The sequence below is a fragment of the Mus caroli genome, unplaced genomic scaffold (genome assembly GCF_978045245.1).
Source record: "Mus caroli unplaced genomic scaffold, Mus_caroli_1 scaffold_18, whole genome shotgun sequence".
Classification (NCBI taxonomy): domain Eukaryota; kingdom Metazoa; phylum Chordata; class Mammalia; order Rodentia; family Muridae; genus Mus; species Mus caroli.
In genome coordinates, this window is record NW_028227273.1 from 85,341,615 (window position 1) to 85,358,771 (window position 17,157).

At 42.2% G+C, this 17,157-nt stretch overlaps 1 protein-coding gene across 5 annotated transcripts in view; it reads left to right on the forward strand.

The window, feature by feature from the left end:
* Window positions 1-17,157, forward strand: part of Prkn (parkin RBR E3 ubiquitin protein ligase) — a 1,247,011-nt gene that overhangs the window by 615,846 nt on the left and 614,008 nt on the right. The window lies entirely within an intron of this gene.

Here is a 17,157-nt window from a genome sequence, read left to right on the forward strand (position 1 = left end):
AGTTGCAGTTCTGAGGCTAGAAAAGAAATGGGACAGAATGCCAACCCTGCTCCCAGCACCTGCAGTTTGTGTTTGTATTCCACACCCGCCAAATATTCCTCTTAAGTAAGGTTCATCTCTTTCTCACCTTGCTGTTTTCTGACATGGTGAGAAGACTTAACATGGCTGACAGGCTTAAAAGACAACCTCAGAGAGAAGCCCTCCTCCACATGAAGCCTATGCTTGTCAACAGGGGACAATTACACAGGACAGAGAATGGCAGCTCCACCACAGAACCTGTCAGCTTTTCATAGAGGAGGGGCTTCTCTCTAGAGATGTATTTTCAATGAGGTTTATTGTTGCTGTTTATCGTTGTTGCTATTTAACATTTCTATATAGTGTACTTTTAATCTCAAACATCCTGCCCTGCCCCATGCACTCAGGGAGTCGTAAACACGGATGAGGTACCAAGACAAATGTCAGTGTTAGTTCACAAACCTTCCCAGCCAACTGGCAGTTCATATCTTCTCTAACGAGCAAGATCTGTCAACAGTAAGAGGTTCAGTGTTTGAGCTGGTTCGTTAGACTGGCCTCCTCTCGCTAGTCTGCCAAGTAATCGCAAGGACACGGGGAGAAAAGGGTGCAGCAGGCAGACAAGCGTTCTCCATCACGCAGGGGCTGAGGGCCACAGACAGACTCTATATGGATTTCCAAAGAAAGAAATCTTAAGAAAAATAGTGGCTTCCATGTCAATAACAGATGTCAAGTTACAGAGCATCCTGGTGAGTTTCCCAGTGGTGTGAAATTAAAGTGTATTGTTTTATAGACAGAATTCTTAAGTATAATTTATGTGTGGGTATGAATATGTGTAATTATGTTATAAATACATATAGATCTGATTATGTATAATTGTGATACTATAGTACACACACTGTGTATGTGTTTATATATACACTATATATATTTAATAGATAGAAAGATAGAATAGATATGATCAACAGGAAGAAGGAATAATAAACAGGTAAATGGAAGGATGGTTGATATATAAATATATGTATAAAATGTTTATTTCTGTTATATAACTTGGATACCATATATTTAAAACTCAAAAGAGCAGAATTCTTAATCTATTTTTAGTATTTATACATGCACATATAGTCTAACTAGACCATTCTCAAGTAGACATATTTATCCTTAGTTCTTGAGAGAACAAACATGGGCTGGGGAGCCAGCTCAGTTGGTAAAATGCTCGAGCTGTCAGCAGAAGGGCCTGAGCTTGGTCCCCAGTATGTACATTTTTTAAAAGCCACACACAGTAATGCCTGTGCTGGCAAGCTGGAGAAAAGCGCATCTCTGAGGCTCTCTGGCCAGCGAGCAGCTTACATGGTGAGCTCTAGGTTCAGAGAGAAACCATGTCACATGTCACACCACAGCATCCGAGGAAGGACACTGGAAGCTGTCCACTGAACCCATGTGCACACACTCGAAGAAAAGAGCATAGAAAAATACCGTGTTTACCCTAACTTGCTTTAGACAAAGCACTTAGAAGCTGGTTCAAGTGCATAGTAATAACTTTTATTTTAAGAAGGAACATGGCATTCATTCTAAAATGCACCTTACCCTTTCCAAAACAACTATCTCACAGGGCATGTCCTTGAGATTAAAGGGGACATGATCCATCAGAAGTTTCTGCACTAGAGAAATTAATTCAACTTTGGATGTGGCAGAAGACTTCAAATTTGCTACCCAAACTTTCTTGTACATTTTGTATATTCAATAGCTTTAAGGCCTGGAATGGTGACCATTCTGTGTCTGTTCTGTGTGTTGAAAATATGTGTGTATCTCACTTGCATACTATAGCATTATGCATGCATTTCAAGCCCCCTGAATACATGAAGCCCCTCATCATTTCCCTACCAAGCCCCCTGGCCTCAGTGGTATGTCCGCATTTCTCAGGCAGCTGGAAGGATCTCTGTTTATGGGTGTTGGCTGGATTTCAGGGTAAGAAAATGGGCATTCCTTCAGGTGAAATGAATTATCTAGAAAAACAACAAATGAGCAAGGTCTTTACTGATATACATATATGTATTTATCAACAATTGATAGAAAAGAGGCTATGAATTTGAAAGAAAGCAAGGAGGTGTAGACTTGGAGGGAGGGAAGGAAGGGGATATGATTCAATTACAATCTCAAAAATAAAAGAAGAAATTAAAAAGATTCTTTGGATGTTGTTAATTTCACTACTCAGTAACCAATAACATGCATCAATTTTATATTTATAAAAAGTAAGAGTTACTTGAAATCATGTGTAAAATTACACCGTTTTGTTTTGACCGTGTGGTTTTTAATAGGAGGTAAACTGTTTTAGGTCACACATTTTTTTTTCTTATCAAAAAGCTGAGATGCTCTAAAAATACTTATGAGATTTATTTCACATGACATTTGATACTTAGAACTATCCCTTGACTATAATCAATAATTGATAAACTTGGTATGAGAACTAGAGAGCTTTTATCTCTCCACCCCTGGGCTCAGTATGTCACCTGGAGTGCTGATTTGAGGAAAAGTTAATATTCCAGTCAATGTTTCTGACTTCATCCTTGTAGAAAAGGCTACCACAAAATGCAGATTAAGTGAGAGTTCCCTAGCACAGAACAATTTTGACTTATAAGCCACTTGTATCTTTCCTTTCCAAAAGCGCCTTCGTGATACTCCAGTTGGGTCACATCGGCATGCTCTAAGGAATCTGAGACACGTTATTTCTCTCAGACTTCATTAGAACCTTAGGCAAGGAGACAGAGAATGTGCCAGCCGTACTTTCTGAGTATCTAATTATAATGGAACGTTAGGTTTTTGTTTTGTTTGTTGGAGAAAGGTGCAGGTTTCCCAGTGGTCCCTGAGTTTGCCACAAATAGCTGTCTGAATTTGTGCAACACATGAGCCGTGTCCTCTATGTTCTTGTGTTGCTCACAGTATCTGCACTGTGACAGGACTCCACGGACACAAACATATGCTCACACAACATCAGCCTGAGCATCTTCCCATGGCCCCAGCACTGTCAGAGGGCAGCAGGTCACCTAGATTTGGAGGCTGGCAAATGAAGTTGGGGGGAAATGAGGAATGGGCTCACATGCTCCCCTTCCCTGCCCTGTGGTTCCACAGAAGATAAACACTCGGTCTGCCCTTACCCTGTTCTCCGCAGTCATATTTTCTCAATTCTAAATAAAATTGAATTGTGAAAGCTTTGAAGTCAAACTCAGATTATGATTGAACGGTGTCTTAGCCTGACAAAATGCTCTCTGTTGTCTGACATGCTATTTGGGTGACAAACTAGAAACCTCTAACGGCATTTTTCAAAAACCAATCAAGTATTCAGAGCCAAGGACAGCTTATTTCTAAACCAAGTTTTGAGTACTTGATAAGAAAAAGTTCCTTGTTCTTTTCTGAGTTGTTGAGCTATTTTTATTGATGGTACTGGATAAAATTTAGCAAAATAGAATAATCTTCAAATATTTGTTGACATATAAAAATGTATCAATCTAAGAAATACTGTTTTAGTGTAATTTTATTCTCTGAGAATTTCATGCATATGCATGATGTTTTGAACCTCTTTAACCCCCATTTGCACCATTTAACTCAGAAGTGTCATTTTTAAAGGTGCAAGAGAAACAGGGTTTTTTTGTTGTTGTTGTTTTGTTGTTGTTGTTTTGGGTCTTTTGTTGTTGATTTGGATCTTTTGTTGTTGTTGTTGTTGTTGTTTTGAACGTATGTTTTTGTGAGTGTCTGAGGCTTCTGTGTCACACAATTCAGCTTTTCTTTCTCTGTGACATAACCCATTATTTTCATCTGAGCTATTTTATAACATTATGGTACAGTAAATCAACAAACATCTTCTCTATGGAATCATAAAGATTCTTAGCATGAGAAAAATTCATCGTTAGGAGATGAAACAGCAGGGCCACATTCCTATAGCTGAGCACCTCCATGTGCTGGCTCAATCTGCTCTTGCAGGGACAGTGCTCAGTGATTACACCCCATCTCAGCAATGTAAGGATCCATCCCATGATGTTCAAGCCTTAGAAACCACTCTGCCTTGCTCATTCGAGGAAGCACCTGCCCCACGTGAATCCCAAGTTGCCTTTTCTCTTGGTGTCTCAGCTGGGAACTTTACAACCTACTTTGGATACAATAGAAATACTGTGCCGTATTATTACAATAATGCTTGTCTTAGTTACAGTTTCTATTGTGACAAAAACAACCATGACCAAACATAATCTGGGGGGAAAAGCGTTTGTCATTTTATGCATCCAGATAACAGTCCATCGGAGAGAAGTCAAGGCAGGAACTCAAGGCCGGAACTAAAGCAGAGATGATGGAGGAGTGCTCTCACAGGCTCACTTCTTCTGGCTTGCTCAGCTGATTTTCTTATATACCTCAAGACCAACTGGCCAAGGGTAACACCACCCACACTGAGCTGCACCCTCTCATATCAATCACCAATCCAGAAAATGACTCAGACTTACATGAAGTCCCATTTTATAGAGGCATTGATTTCTTCCTATCAGATGACTCTACCTTGTGTCAAGTTGACATAAAACTAGCCAGCACAGTGTGGAAATGTCCCAGTTGTTTTTTTAATTGTCCATTAATTCCAGAAGTTTCAAATTTTCCCATTAAAGATTCCCAAACTAAACATGTCAATAGGGGAATGTAATTACAGTTTGATCATACCTTAGACAAGAGCCTCAGACAACAAAGAATAAATAAAAAAAAGAATTTATCATGATTAATCAGTGAAAGGCAAGCCTCTGAATCAGTGGGTTTTCGATCTAGGAAGGTATGTTTATCCACCAGAAGAGATGGCAGAATATGATAAAGTTTCAAAAATCATTGTAATTGAAATTCTGAGACCAGGAGACAAGCCAACCACGTGTCTCTGTAATCAGCACTGAATGCCTCAGATGGGGTGGCAGATTAGACCCAAATGAAAATATCAGGGATTCAGGAATGGGAGGTTGCTCGGATACACAGGAGGCTAATGCAGAGAGAACAGGAGAAGGGGGAGGGGGGGAGAGTTATGGGGCAGGAGAGAGATGCTTGCTGCAGAGCTAGGGAACTTTTGCTCTCTTGATCCTCCAAGCAGGTGATTGACATCTGGAGGAGGTCCAAACTTCATCACACCTTGATGGTGGTCATTAAAGAACCTCTCTTACTTAGATCAAACTAGCTTTCAGAAAGTTATCAGGGGATATTACTAAATTTACTTTTAAAGATATATACTGATGTCTTTATACTTAAGAACTGTTTTCTAAAATGAAGATTTCAAATGAAAAGTATGATTATAGGAATGACCAATTTGAATAGATCTCATGGGTTTGTGACCCACATATGGGCAACATATTGACTTCTAATGGTTCTTGAGATTCTTCAGTGCCTTTGAGCTCCCTAGTGTAGGTAATATCCATGCCCCCTGTCATTTATAGTTTGGGGGAAAGAAACCCCAAAGTGATTGGGATCATTTGTCAACTCTGTGTCTTTCCATGGAAAGAAACATGGTTAAGGCCAACCCCATGTTTGATTGCGTCAGTTACCCCGCCCCTTCCAGGAGCCAAGACTGATCAGGGAGGAGCTTCCTTACAGACAGCCGTGCGGCCAAGACTGAGTGGGCTGGACTAAAGGTCTCTTCTGTGCCAGGCAGGGGGTGCAAATGGAACCTCCATACACTGCTGTCCCAGCTGAGAGAAATCTGATACACCCCAGACATGGAGACAAATGACCATCAGGCAGACCTATGTGTCGATGAGGCTGAGTGTGATGGACAAGAGGACAGAGCAGAGATCAGCACAGCAATGTAGCCTAAGTTCCAGGGAGGCACGGAATAGTGCATCTGGCATTCAGAGAAGAGAAATCCCTTAGCAGACCATCCACACACTTCCTAGGGGAGGCAGGAGTGGGGAAGGAATAGGGCATTTTCACTGTGATGGTTGGCTAGGATGGAGCATGCATCAGGTTCAAGGGCTGAGCCTAATAAAGGGGTGGAAAGGTCAGGTTCATTCCACGTGCGGGTTTCAGTTGCCTGCTGTTGTCTGTTGGACAATCAATACTCTGTGTTCTGCTGCAGCACTGAACGGTGCTGATGACCTGGGGTTTGTCCAGAAGATGAAAGGCATGAGATGTTCAGAGAATTAGACAGAAGGTACCTGCTGACATATACCTCGGATGGGAGAGAACTCAGCCCACACTGTGTTGTGCTCATCCTGAAGGACTGGCCAGTCAGAGATGGAGGGAGGAATAGTCTAGTCAATAGGTCTGGCTAAAGCTACAGAGGGACCTGGGTGTGGCCGGGAAATAGGCAGAGCGCCATTCTTCCTTGTGTGTGCCTCTGTCCACTGCTGTTTAGTTTTCAGGGCTTTTCTCTAGAGGATCTTTATATCATGGAATCTCAGTTGAAGTTCGGATAACTTGAAAGGCAGGACTAGCAGGCTAGAATAGTGACAGGGCGAGGAACCATGAGAGAAAAGAAAAATCTGAAGACAATAAAAATGAAATTGTGTTTGTTTGGTTTTCGTTTTATGTTTCCTCCCACCTGAATCCCTAGAGCACTGTGAGTTGGGGAAATGAGCACTAAGGTCTACCTCCCTGAAAGCCGAAGCCTAACAAACAAATGATATTTGGGTCTAGAGCTGATTATAAGTGCCACACTTTTCTTGTATTGATTGGGTCATTAAAAGCAGCCATATGGTTGTTTTCTGCGTTCGCTGTTCACGTTTCTCCAGTGTGCTCCTCAGCGGGAGTCTGTTTAGTGGCTGATTGAAAATCTATCTTTATCTACAACTCTCTGTTATCTGCAGTGGCCAGAAGTGGCTAGCCCAGCGAGAAGGACTCCCCTCAGCCTTCCCCCCGCAACTGGCTTTTGTGTCTCTCTGTGGAGAACACATAGCCCTTCCCTCTTCTCACCAGAGGCCATCAGGAGCCCGGAGACAGTAGGATGGATTCACTGAGGTAGTGGTGAGGTACTTCTGCAGTCTATCAGTCCTCGAAGGTGTCTGAGCTGACTAACAACTGGAGCAACTGGCAGAGCACCTTCTCCTTGGAGCCTTGTTCATTTCTGGCTCTCCACGTTGGGAACAAATATTGAATAGAATTTTTGGAAGTTCATTGAACAGCTGTGAAACCCCAGCTTTTTTTTTTTTTTTTTTGAAAGTGAAAGTTCTTTAGCCATTGTCAATTTGTCTTCATCTGACGGTTTCCTCAGGTTACTGAGACGTATCTGTGTTTCCTGGATCCCAGCACTGTCATTTTCCTAAGGTTATCTCGTTTGCTTCTCTCTTACCTGCCACCTTATCCAAGTGAACCATTTCTGTGATTCCAGCATTTCACTAAAAATTACACGGAAGCTCATAAAAACCCCCAAAGTCAATAAGTGACTTTATAAGGATTGTATCACTTACCACAATGTCCTTCTATGCAAACCTTTTCTGGGATCCAATGTCCTGTTTACAATGATTATAAGTTAACACAAGGCGAGTATTCAAATTTGGACATTTTCTTGTTAAAACAATGGAAATGTTTTAAATGGCCTCCCTCCTGAGAAGAGCTACAGTTCAGCCATGCACTTTGGGTATGAAATGGTTCATTTGCATAAAAGCAGAGAGGAATGCCTTATGAGGTTAACTATGTATAAGCGATTATGCAGACAATACCCCATCCTAAGAGCAGAGCCTTAAAAGCTCTCAGCACTGGAGGTCACTCATGACTTCCTCCTGGGTCTGTAAAGCTGGCTGCTCAGCTGCACTATGAGGTCCAAATGAACACTGTGACCCAAGAGATCAGAGCAGAGAAAGCTTTGTCTGACCAAAAGCTTAACTTAAAATACTGTGAAGTCATAGTGAGTACAGGTCAGGACATGATTGGCTAACGTAAGTTACCAAGCACTGGGGGGGGGGGGGGGTAGAGGGGATGACATCACATTGAGAACTGATTTGTCTGAATTTGCCACATATTCTTTTTTTTATGACTTTGTTTACTTTTTTTTTGATTTTTAATATTTTATTACATATTTTCCTCAATTACATTTCCAATGCTATCCCAAAAGTCCCCCATAGCGCCCCCCACTTCCCTACCCACCCATTCCCATTCTTTTGGCCCTGGCATTCCCCTATATTGGGGCATATAAAGTTTGCAAGTCCAATGGGCCTCTCTTTCCATTGATGGCCGACTAGGCCATCTTTCGATACATATGCAGCTAGAGACAAGAGCTCCGGGGTTCTGGTTAGTACATCATGTTGTTCCAACAATAGGGTTGCAGATCCCTTTAGCTCCTTGGGTACTTTCTCTAGCTTCTCCATTGGGAGCCCTGTGATACATCCAATAGCTGACTGTGAACATTCACTCCTGTGTTTGCTAGGCCCCAGCATCGTCTCACAAGAGACAGCTATATTTGGGTCCTTTCAGCAAAATCTTGCTAGTGTATGCAATGGTGTCAGCATTTAGAAGCTGATTATGGGATGGATCCCTGGATACGGCAGTCTCTAAATGGTCCATCCTTTCATCACAGCTACGAACTTTGTCTCTGTAACTCCTTCCCTGGGTGTTTTGTTCCCAATTCTAAGAAGGTGCACAGTGTCCACACTTTGGTCTTCATTCTTCTTGAGTTTCATGCGTTTAGCAAATTGTATCTTATATCTTGGGTATCCTAAGTTTTGGGCTAATATCCACTTATCAGTGAATACATATTGTGTGAGTTCTTTTGTGATTGTGTTACTTCACTCAAGATGATGCCCTCCAGGTCCATCCATTTGGCTAGGAATTTCATAAATTCATTCTTTTTAATAGCTGAGTAGTACTCCATTGTGTAAATGTACCATAATTTCTGTATCCATTCCTCTGTTGAGGGACATCTGGGTTCTTTCCAGCTTCTGGCTATTATAAATAGGGCTGCTATGAACATAGTGGAGCATGTGTCCTTTTTACCGATTGGGACATCTTCTGGATATATGCCCAGGAGAGGTATTGCTGGATCCTCCGGTAGTACTATGTCCAATTTTCTGAGGAACCGCCAGACTGATTTCCAGAGTGGTTGTACAAGCTTGCAATCCCACCAACAATGGAGGAGTGTTCCTCTTTCTCCACATCCTCGCCAGCATCTGCTGTCACCTGAATTTTTGATCTTAGCCATTCTGACTGGTGTGAGGTGGAATCTCAGGGTTGTTTTGATTTGCATTTCCCTGATGATTAAGGATGTTGAACATTTTTTCAGGTGCTTCACTGCCATTCAGTATTCCTCAGGTGAGAATACTTTGTTCAGTTCTGAGCCCCATTTTTTAATGGGGTTATTTGATTTTCTGGAGTCCACCTTCTTGAGTTCTTTATATATATTGGATATTAGTCCCTTATCTGATTTAGGATAGGTGAAGATCCTTTCCCAATCTGTTGGTGGTTTTTTTGTCTTATTGATGGTGTCTTTAGCCTTGCAGATGCTTTGTAGTTTCATGAGGTCCCACTTGTCAATTCTCGATCTTACAGCACAAGCCATTACTGTTCTATTCAGGAATTTTTCCCCTGTGCCCATATCTTCAAGGCTTTTCCCCACTTTCTCCTCTATAAGTTTCAGTGTCTCTGGTTTTATGTGAAGTTCCTTGATCCACTTAGACTTGACCTTAGTACAAGGAGATAGGAATGGATCGATTCGCATTCTTCTACATGTTAACAACCAGTTGTGCCAGCACCATTTGTTGAAAATGCTGTCTTTCTTCCACTGGATGTTTTTAGCTCCCTTGTCTAAGATCAAGTGACCGTAGGTGTGTGGGTTCATTTCTGGGTCTTCAATTCTATTCCATTGGTCTATTTGTCTGTCACTATACCAGTACCATGCAGATTTTATCACAATTGCTCTGTAGTAGAGCTTTAGGTCCGGCATGGTGATTCCACCAGAGGTTCTTTTATCCTTGAGAAGAGTTTTTGCTATCCTAGGTTTTTTGTTATTCTAGATGAATTTGCAGTTTGCACTTTCTAATTCGTTGAAGAATTGAGTTGGAATTTTGATGGGGATTGCATTGAATCTGTAGATTGCTTTTGTCAAGATAGCCATTTTTACAATGTTGATCCTGCCAATCCATGAGCATGGGAGATCTTTCCATCTTCTGAGATCTTCTTTAATTTCTTTCTTCAGAGACTTGAAGTTTTTATCATACAGATCTTTCACTTCCTTAGTTAGAGTCACGCCAAGATATTTTATATTATTTGTGACTATTGAGAAGGGTGTTGTTTCCATAATTTCTTTCTCAGCCTGTTTATTCTCTGTGTAGAGAAAGGCCATTGATTTGTTTGAGTTAATTTTATATCCAGCTACTTCACCGAAGCTGTTTATCAGGCTTAGGAGTTCTCTGGTGGAATTTTTAGGGTCACTTATATATACTATCATATCATCTGCAAAAAGTGATATTTTGACTTCATCTTTTCCAATTTGTATCCCTTTGATCTCCTTTTGTTGTCGAATTGCTCTGGCTAGGACTTCAAGTACAATGTTGAATAGGTATGGAGAAAGTGGACAGCCTTGTCTCGTCCGTGATTTTAGAGGGATTGCTTCAAGCTTCTCACCATTTACTTTGATGTTGGCTACTGGTTTGCTGTAGATTGCTTTTACCATGTTTAGGTATGGGCCTTGAATTCCTGATCTTTCCAAGACTTTTATCATGAATGGGTGTTGGATCTTGTCAAATGCTTTTTCCGCATCTAACGAGATGACCATGTGGTTTTTGTCTTTGAGTTTGTTTATATACTGGATTACGTTGATGGATTTCCGTATATTGAACCATCCCTGCATCCCTGGGATGAAACCTACTTGGTCAGGATGGATGAGTGTTTTGATGTGTTCTTGGATTCGGTTAGCAAGAACTTTATTGAGGATTTTTGCATCAATATTCATAAGGGATATTGGTCTGAAGTTTTCTATCTTTGTTGGGTCTTTTTGCGGTTTAGGTATCAGAGTAATTGTGGCTTCATAAAATGAGTTGGGTAGAGTACCTTCTGTTTCTATTTTGTGGAATAGTTTGTGAAGAACTGGGATTAGATCTTCTTTGAAGGTCTGATAGAACTCTGCACTAAACCCATCTGGTCCTGGGCTTTTTTTAGTTGGGAGACTATTAATGACTGCTTCTATTTCTTTGGGGGATATAGGGCTGTTTAGATCATTAACCTGATCTTGATTCAACTTTGGTACCTGGTATCTGTCTAGGAACTTCTCCATTTCATCCAGGTTCTCCAGTTTTGTTGAGTATAGCCTTTGGTAGAAGGATCTGATGGTGTTTTGGATGTCTTCAGGATCTGTTGTTATGTCTCCTTTTTCATTTCTGATTTTGTTAATTAGGATGCTTTCCCTGTGCCCTCTAGTGAGTCTGGCTAAGGGTTTATCTATCTTGTTGATTTTCTCAAAGAACCAGCTCCTTGATTGGTTGATTCTTTGAATAGTTTTTCTTGTTTCCACTTGGTTGATTTCACCCCTGAGTTTGATTATTTCCTTCCGTCTACTCCTCTTGGGTGAATTTGCTTCCTTTTGTTCTAGTGCTTTTAGGTGTGTTGTCAAGCTGCTAATGTGTGCTCTCTCTAGTTTCCTTTTGGAGGCACTCAGAGCTATGAGTTTTCCTCTTAGAAATGCTTTCATTGCGTCCCATAAGTTTGGGTATGTTGTGGCTTCATTTTCATTGAACTCTAAAAAGTCCTTAATTTCTTTCTTTATTCCTTCCTTGACCAAGGTATCATTGAGAAGAGTGTTGTTCAGTTTCCACGTGAAGGTTGGCTTTCTATTATTTATTTTGTTATTGAAGATCAGCTTTAGTCCATGGTGATCTGATAGGATGCATGGGACAATTTCAATATTTTTGTATCTGTTGAGGCCTGTTTTGTGACCAATTATGTGGTCAATTTTAGAGAAGGTGCCATGGGGTGCTGAGAAGAAGGTATATCCTTTTGTTTTAGGATAGAATGTTCTGTAGATATCTGCCAGATCCATTTGATTCATAATTTCTCTTAGTTTCTCTGTGTCCCTGTTTAGTTTCTGTTTCCATGATCTGTCCACTGGTGAAAGTGGTGTGTTGAAGTCTCCCACTATTATTGTATGAGGTGCAATGTGTGCTTTGAGATTTACTAAAGTTTCTTTAATGAATGTGGCTGCCTTTGTATTTGGAGCATAGATATTCAGGATTGATAGTTCCTCTTGGAGGATTTTACCTTTGATGCGTATGAAGTGTCCCTCCCTGTCTTTTTTAATGACTTTGGGTTGGAAGTCAATCTTATCAGATATTAGAATGGCTACTCCAGCTTGTTTCTTCATACCATTTGCTTGGAAAATTGTTTTCCAGCCTTTCATTCTTAGGTAGTGTCTATCTTTTTCTCTGAGATGAGTTTCCTGTAAGCACAAAATGTTGGGTCTTGTTTGTGTAGCCAGTTTGTTAGTCTATGTCTTTTTATCGGGGAGTTGAGTCCATTGATATTAAGAGATATTAAGGAAAAGTAATTGTTGTTTCCTGTTATTTTTGTTGTTAAAGTTGGCATTCTGTTCTTGTGGCTGTCTTCTTTTAGGTTTGTTGAGGGATTACCTTCTTGTTGTTTCTAGGGCGTGGTTCCTGTCCTTGTATTGGTTTTTTTCTGTTATTATCCTTTGAAGGGCTGGATTCGTGGAGAGATAATGTGTGAATTTGGTTTTGTCATGGAATACTTTGGTTTCTCCATCTATGTTAATTGAGAGTTTGGCTGGGTATAGTAGCCTGGGCTGGAATTTGTGTTCTTTTAGTGTCTGTATAACATCCGTCCAGGATCTTCTGGCTTTCATAGTCTCTGGTGAAAAATCTGGTGTAATTCTGATAGGCTTGCCTTTATATGTTACTTGGCCTTTTTCTCTTACTGCTTTTAGTATTCTATCTTTATTTAGAGCATTTGTTGTTCTGATTATTATGTGTCGGGAGGTATTTCTTTTCTGGTCCAGTCTATTTGGAGTTCTGTAGGCTTCTTGTATGTTCATGGGCATCTCTTTCTTTAGATTTGGGAAGTTTTCTTCTATAATTTTGTTGAAGATGTTTGCTGGTCCTTTGAGTTGAAAATCTTCATTCTCATCCACTCCTATTATCCGTAGGTTTGGTCTTCTCATTGTGTCCTGTATTTCTTGGATGTTTTGAGTTAGGATCTTTTTGCATTTTACATTTTCCTTGATTGTTGTGCCGATGTTCTCTATGGAATCTTCTGTACCTGAGATTCTCTCTTCCATCTCTTGTATTCTGTTGCTGATGTTCGTATCTATGGTTCCAGATTTCTTTCCTAGGGTTTCTATCTCCAGTGTTGCCTCATTTTGGGTTTTCTTTATTGTGTCTACTTCCCTTTTTAGGTCTAGTATGGTTTTGTTCATTTCCATCATCTGTTTGGATGTGTTTTCCTGTTTTTCTTTAAGGACTTCTACCTGTTTGATTGTGTTATCCTGTTTTTCTTTAAGGACTTCTACCTGTTTGATTAGGTTATCCTGTTTTTCTTTAAGGACTTGTAACTCTTTAGCCATTTTCTCCTGTAATTCTTTAAGTGAGTTATTAAAGTCCTTCTTGATGTCCTCTACCATCATCATGAGATATGCTTTTAGATCCGTGTCTAGCTTTTCCGGTGTGTTGGGGTGCCCTGGACTGGGCGAAGTGGGGGTGCTGGGTTCTGATGATGGTGAGTGGTCTTGGTTTCTGTTAGTAAGATTATTACGTTTACCTTTCGCCATCTGGTAATCTCTGGGGTTAGTTGTTATCGTTGTCACTGTTTAAAGATTGGAGCAGAAGCTGTGTTCCACTCACCAGCAGTCTCAAAATCCTGTGGCGGGGGTCGTGGGTAGCTGGCGGTACCCGGTGCTGGTCCAGCCGGAAGAGGCCTGTGGTCCTACTCAGGCCGGTTTTCTGCTTCCCTAACTAATGCAGTCTCTGGTCCCGCGCGCAATTGGATTGGAGCAGAAGCTGTGTTCCACTCACCAGAAGTCTTAAGATCCTGTGGCGGGTGTTGTGGGTAGCTGGTGAGTGTCAGCCGACCCTGCGCCCTAGCTACCCCGGTGCTTTTCTGACCGGAAGAGGCTTGTGGCCCTACGTAGGCCGGATTTCTGCCTCCCCAACCAAAGCAGTCTCAGGTCCCGCGTGATTGTACTGGAGCAGAAGCTGTGTTCCACTCACCAGCAGTCTCAAAATCCTGTGGCGGGGGTCGTGGGTAGCTGGCGGGTGTCAGGCGACCCTGCGCTCAAGCTACCCCTGTGCTGATCCGGCCGGGTGAGGCCTGTGGCCCTACTCAGGCCGGTTTCTTCTTCCCTAACTAATGCAGTCTCAGGTCCCGCGCGCAATTGGATTGGAGCAGAAGCTGTGTTCCACTCACCAGAAGTCTTAAGATCCTGTGGCGGGTGTTGTGGGTAGCTGGCAAGTGTCAGCTGACCCTGCGCCCTAGCTGCCCCGGTGCTTTTCTGACCGGAAGAGGCTTGTGGCCCTATGTAGGCCGGATTTCTCTCTCCCCAACCAGAGCAGTCTCTGGTCCCGCATGATTGGACTGGATCAGAAGCTGTGTTCCACTCACCAGCAGTCCCAAAATCCTGTGGCGGGGGTCGTGGGTTGCTGGCGGGTGTCAGGCAACCCTGCGCTCTAGCTACCCCGGCGCTGATCCGGCCGGATGAGGCCTGTGGCCCTACTCAGGCTGGTTTCTGCTTCCCTAACTAATGCAGTCTCAGGTCCCGCGCGCAGTTGGATTGGAGCAGAAGCTGTGTTCCACTCACCAGAAGTCTTAAGATCCTGTGGCGGGTGTTTTGGGTAGCTGGCGAGTGTCAGCTGACCCTGCGCCCTAGCTGCCCCGGTGCTTTTCTGACCCAAAGAGCTGAATTTGCCACATATTCTTGCCCAACTTTGGCCACTAGAGTATTTCATCAGCATCCTGTCACAGTTGTTACAGGAGCCCCTCAAAGGATACCATGAAATGAAACCAAAAGCAATAATGGAACCACTTCAGAGTGGGAAAGCTGAGATTTGTTTAGGCAAAGGAAGGGTGAGAGAGACAAGGCTGTGGAGGTAGGAATGGTATTGAAGGGCTGAGAGGACAGGCTTTCTATTGAGTGGTTAAAGATGAGTGGAGGACAATAGCCAATGCTGGTAGGGCTCACTAGGAGCCTGAACAGATATCCATAGGCCCGGGAATTACAAAGCAGTTCAGCCTCTGGAGAGACAAGTGCACAAGATAGCCGATCCACCAGAGGCTTCATTTTTGGAGGGTGACCCTAATATCTGACCTTGTGATCTGGGGTCTAGGTCCACAGTGGCCATTTCCTTGTTCTCAAGTGTGGTATCTCCCCTTTGCATACCCTCTCTTGTCTTGATCCCCTGCTCCTTCATCACCACATCTCTCAAACAGCCCCCAAGGTAATTGACTATCAATAAACTTAACCAGGTTATCTATCCATCATGACACACTGGTTTTCAAATTTGCCTGAAGGATGTATGGATATGAGTGACACTGAAAAGACTCGGGTTGTATGTATAAATTTGTGTGTGTGTGTGTGTAAAACAATAATAATTAAATAAGAAGCCATGAATTTGAGACAGAGTAGGGGAGGGACAGAGGGGGTAAATGATGTAAATAGAGTACCCATATATGAAATTCTTAAAAAACAAGATTGGATTTTTTTAGAGAGGCTTTCCTGGAGAGGCTGCATGGAGAGATAACCCAGTGGGGGAGATGACTAAGGGGCCTCATGCCTCAGCCCTGCAGTTAGAATCCTTCCGGGAGCAGCTGCCATTTGTGTGCACAAATAAGGTTTCAGCAATTCCAATACCCATTTTTGAGCCTCCTTCGCTGTTTCTAAGTAGAGCAAAGATAAGCAGTTCCCACCAACCCCTACTGAAATTGCAAATTTGCTGTTAAATGATTTTTTTAAGGGCTGAGGACAATAACCAACTTACAAAATCACCCTAGGTGCCCATCAGCAGATGAACAGATATAGGAAATGTGGTAGATATATACACGATGGAATTTTAGTCAGCCATAAAGGAGAATGAAATTATGTTGTTTGCAAGGAAATGGATGGTACTGGAGGTCTATTAAACAAAATAAACCAGACACAGGAAGACAGACACCACAACTTCTTTCATTTTTGGAACATAGGTTATATAGAGAGAAACACACAACACATGTCTGTGGAATGTATGTGAAGTATAATCAAGTGGAAGGAAGATGGGGGATGTTGGGTAGGGATGAAGATGAGGGATGAGGAGGAGGGAGGATGGTCTAATACATGATAAATGTAAATGCCTTTGCCTTTATAGAACCTGGTTCTCTGTACAGGGAGAACACACCAATAAAAATACCACAGGAACAGCATCTGGGGTGTTTTCCACACACTAAGAGATGACTGTGGAGCCTTCAATAGTGCTCTGTGTGACGCCCAATTATAAGGAGGATTATGCACGCTCTGACAGAAACAATTCTGTGTGCTTGTTTGTCTGTCCATCTGAGAGCTTGCGTGTGACAGTTTTATAGACAGCAGGACAAATTAGAAAGGAGTGATTTGGTGGTCAGGGGCATCAGCATAGAACTGTGCAGAGTTGGATGGGCTTTGGGAGATAAGAGAGTCCTATCCCAAGTGTTCCTTTACTGAGACCGTGTCAGACAGACACACTAAGCACTTGAGTCAAGTCTCCAGGCTATGTACAAGACACACCTGGGCAGTTATCTTCAGTACCTGTCCACTCTATCCGCATCATGTCTACTGAGGTTATGCCTGGGTTTTGCAGAGTAATTGTCAAGTCACCTGTCAGTGACATAGTTACTGGGGACTCTATGGAATGGCTTATTTCAGAACAGTCACAGTTTTAGAAAAGGAAAAGCCTACCAAGAATCATCCATACAAGAGCTTGTTCAGGGAGCCAGAGAAACTTGAATTTTCAAGGAAATTCACCTTTTGAGCTGAGGCGTGGTACTGTCATCTACAACTGTCTTGAGACAAATTTATACTTATCCAGGTATGCCTATGGCCCAGGTCCTGCAGGCCAGACAGACCTGCTTGTAAGACTCTTGTTATGATAATCAGAGGCTGATGATAACAGAGATATCAATGGCCCTTTAAAAATGTGTGTGTGCTTGTGTGTGTGTGAGTGTGCATGCACACTGTGTTTCTACAGTAGCCAT